Source organism: Diuraphis noxia, unplaced genomic scaffold (genome assembly GCF_037042655.1).
Source record: "Diuraphis noxia isolate RWA-SAM2 unplaced genomic scaffold, SU_Dnox_SAM2 contig0001, whole genome shotgun sequence".
NCBI lineage: Eukaryota > Metazoa > Arthropoda > Insecta > Hemiptera > Aphididae > Diuraphis > Diuraphis noxia.
The window spans coordinates 105,468,657-105,473,378 of NW_028301711.1; the positions used below are offsets into that span (position 1 = coordinate 105,468,657).

At 31.0% G+C, this 4,722-nt stretch overlaps 1 pseudogene; it reads left to right on the top strand.

The window, feature by feature from the left end:
* The first annotated feature begins 3,512 nt into the window (after positions 1 to 3,512).
* Positions 3,513 to 4,334, top strand: LOC149063098 (uncharacterized; annotated as a pseudogene).
* Positions 4,335 to 4,722: the final 388 nt, after the last annotated feature.

Below are 4,722 nucleotides of genomic sequence, written 5' to 3' on the forward strand. Positions count from 1 at the left end.
CAATTATTTATCTAGTATGACTTTAGTAAGGGTTTAAACTGGTTTAAAACCAAAAAGTTATTTTCTAAACATAGCTGCTATTGTTGTTAAAATAAATCAATCATAATAGAACAATAAACTTGTTCACCTACCTAAACTGTATAGTTAATATTTGTATATATTGTTTTAGTTTCATCACTTCTGACACAATAAACAGAAGAAATCATTGATTTCATAATTAACAAATCTGTCTTTTTTAGGAATGCAATTTATCGCTATCCAGCGGCAACACACTGAACACGATACCCATTCAACACAGTCATCTTCGGGGAAACTACGGTGCTTATCTGAGTGCCGGCTAGAGGGGCATGGCCGGTTTCCGCCAAAAGTGTACCTTTCCCTTTTCCCCCAATTCACTTTTCCGCCAAATCATAAATTGTTCGATTCCCTTTTCCGCCAAAAGTGTACCTTGCCCTTTTCCCCCAATTCACTTTTCCGCCAAATCTAAAAAGTAATTCTAGAATTTGAATAATGTTTGAATATTATATTATATAAAATATACATGTCTGTCATTATCTATTAAAGATTGAAAAATTATAATATATTATATACATTACATAAATAATTGAAAAACCATTAGGTTGGTATCTAAATAAACATTATTAGGTATTGTGTTATAGCATTATCATATACAAACAAACAACATTCAAATTATAAATATTATTATATATTATCTATATTACTAATTATACTTTACTATAGTTGTATGATATTACTTTAACTTTAAAGTTAGTCTAGTATTGGAATAATGTTTGAATATTATAATATATACAATATACATGTCAATCATATTATAATTTTACTATACTATTACTACTATATTACTACTTATACTTTACTGGGCGCTCACTTTACTATAGTTGTATGAGATTTCTTTTACAAAGTCATATCTGGAAATTTAAAAAATATATAAATATTGCGACATTAAATTCAAATAGTTAGTCTGCACACTACCTGTCAAGATCTCCATTTGTATACTGACTTAAAAATTGTTTATTTCTCTTTTGTCTGTCACGAACTCGACGATCTTGTGCCACGTTTGGTAGATGGGTACTTCTTAGTTTAACATAGACTTCAGTTTGTACTTCATTAATTAAAACGGTTACTAAAGTATTGATAGACGGTGATTCCTTATAAAAATGTCGATTAAAATTCGAATGGAATGATTCGCAATTGTTGGTGGTTCGTCTTAAACTCGAACTTGCTGATGCCCAAAGTATTGGAGGATAATCGCAATTATCGGTCAGATAATTGTCTACTAAGTAGTCTGAATATTTACTAACTTGGTCATTTGTGGGTCGATCAGCCATAAAGTTGTCTATGAAACATTCAAAAACTTCAGTTGGATCTAAGAAAAGTAAGCCAAAAGTATGACGCAACCATTTTCCTACTTCTGAAGATTGGTCCTGGTAAGCAGTGGATAGTCCTAATTTTTGAATTTGACGATACCATGCTTGGGTGAGGTGAAACCTACATCCGATAATTTGGGTTAGTGGCCAAATTTCATGTATGGCATTTATTATGGATTTTTCGAAATCTGTAGTTATATACTGCGGTAATAATTGCACGCCTAATGTAGAACATTTGTCAACAATCAACTGAAATGTATATGCATATATTTCTGTAGTTTTAGAAGGCAGTAAACAAAATATTAAAGGAATATAGTGTCCATTTTTGAGCCCATGAATCGTGAACAGTTGGGTAAAAAACCGTGCAGAATACTTAAATGTTCCGTCCATGTATAATGTGTCAACTTCTTTTAGTAATAAAATTTTCGTATAACATGAAAAAATAACAATATTTTTTTGTTTATCATTTATTAACAAAAAATCTTCACCTTGCTTTGTTTTTAAATCTAATGTTTCTAAAAATTCGTGGACTTCTTGTAAATTTGTTGGTTTGGCAGGTAACACTTTTCGTCGAGCTTCATATATATTTTTCCTCAACCTTTTGATGTCTGTCGTAGTAAATTGAGGAGCTTTTACATTTTCTCCAATCTCTTTTAGTATGATTTTGTTTGGTTTATTACTGGTATCATCCACTGCTTTTCTCTTACAGATATTGTTTACAATTTGCCTAGATATTATTGGCCGAATATAAGGCTCATGTGTGTGAATTAAATATTCACAATCATCGTGTACTAGAGCATTATTTTCCGTGTATACTTTTGCTTTGCAATATTTTGTAATACATCGCCAACGAGTTGAACCAGTGGATTCGTTAATTGATCCAATATAGAATTTATAATTATTTAAAACTAATAATGGTTTTCCACGTTTACTTACAATGAATTCAATGAGGTCAGCCATTATGTTACGGTATGTGTGTTTTATAGATTGTCCAAAATCAAAAGTGTAGTTTTTATTGACAAGTTAAAAAATTTAACTAATGAAATACACTAAAATGTTATTTTATGAATATTATATTTTACTGTTAATAACGCGATTAGGTTCAAAAGAAGTAATAAACTCAATAGTAAGTTATAGTTTATCGAGAACGGTTAGAAAGCGACTAGGCTGCGTACTATTATAGGTACAATAACGGTTGGTTTCGTACGTATCATACAACTGTCAACTGTAACAATATAACTGATACAACAAGCAAGATTAGCAATATAAATCGATAGCGTTTGGGAAATAATCCCGATAATCAGTGATAAATTTATCATTTGGTTGAAATTACGGTACGTTATATATATATATCATTATAGTACAAACTTTTTAATGTATATAAAATAAAAATAAAATTATAATTTATAATATATTAAAATATGACTAACATGCATATTGTATATAATATAATATTTAAATTATACTAGACTTACTTTTTAGATTTGGCGGAAAAGTGAATTGGGGGAAAAGGGAAAGGTACACTTTTGGCGGAAACGGGTAACTCCCGGCTAGAGTATAGGCATATGTTTGTCATGTTGTCAGAATTTTCTAAGAGATAATTTTTTTAATATTCTCTGTAATTTGTAGGATTAAACTCTATACTGAACTCAGAACCATCCATAATGTTAAATGCGTAGTGAATTAAATAAACACCACAATTATATCCATCATTTTGTTGTGGAACGTTTTTATAAGGGCATTCAATACGTGATAATGTTGGACATTTTTGTCCGTCGTTTCCGTAAATTACTTTTAATTTCAGCATTTCGGATACATTGATTTTAAATTTTGATAATCTAATATCATTGTTATATGGTTCTAATGGATTCATGATGTAATACTTTTCGGTTTTGAAATTTAAAACAACCACTATCCAATGACTATGCACTAACCATGATAGAATAACCGTACTATTCTGAGTAAAAGTAGTTTTGTTATGCAGTTCAACAATTTCTCTTTTTTCAAACAGTTGTCTTGCATGGTTGAATGATAAAACCTGTATGTTTTTTAAGCCCAGCTTAAAAGCATATGACATCAAACAAAGATCTATGACGAAGTTACTCAACCAATTTTTTGCAGACAATGAATCAAAATCTTGGAAGTACAGGTCATCTAAGATGTCAATATTTCGGTGACTAGGTAATATGTGCCCATAACTTCCAACTATATAATCTGTGGCGTATATAGTATCTGCTGGCATTGGTTTGTAGTACGTCAAATCTTTAGGGAGCATATTTTTGTGTAAATCTATAGATTTGATATAGTGCAGCACTGACCGTCGAAACGGAGATTTATAACTGCCAGGTGTCGAAACCGATTTCATTAAACAATTATTGTCTAATGACTTTGTCAAATCATATACATCCACATTGTTGTTAATAGACTCGTCAACAGTTAATTTAGCCTCATTATCACATTCTGTAACCAGAAAACTTTTAATACCATCGACCACTTTGGGCAAAATTTTATATTCATCTGCTGTAGTGGTCAAAGAATTTGGGATTTTTAACGACAGGGCTTTGAATGACGATACATGGTGGGTTGGAGATGTTTTGGTTGTTTCTTTTTTTTCCCCCAACTTTCTTTTGCCTCTAAATGGTTATGGCTAGTAATTTCTGAGATTTTTCTTTTCCCATTTCCTTTGGTAGTTCTCTGCGTAGACTTATTGTCAAAATCAAGTGCACGCGTACAAGCTTTTTTTCTAATATTGTACTTTATTTGTTTATGGATATTAAGCACACGCTCTCTCATAAGTCTTAAAAACTGACCGCATTTCCACCTTCGGTCGCCATCAAGTATGTCAACTTTTACAGTTTTAAACCAAGATTCAACTGTGGCATTACTCTGGCGAATTTCAATGCCATTGTTGACTTTATTATTCATAATAGGCATCCACAATGCTAAGAAAGGTACGCACTTGACTATAAACTCGTGTAAATATGATTCATCATAATATTCATTAATAATTGTTATTTCATTATTGGCTTTACAATTTAAGACTTCAGATTTAACACGTTCTTTGATAGACTGAAATCTACAGTACATCATTGAATTACTCGTGTCGGATTCACATAGAAATTTATTGATTTCTTCTGAAAAATCTTTGTCTTCATTGTTCGATTCATTCGACAATTGGTGGTTAACATTACACTTGTCTCTCATCGTACTAATTGCATTTTTGGTTTTAACTGTACTATGTGGAGACAACAGTATTACTGAAAATATTTTAAACCAATTTTCGACATCGTCCAAACTCTTTGCGTTAAACAGTAAACATATCCAATCAATAAGA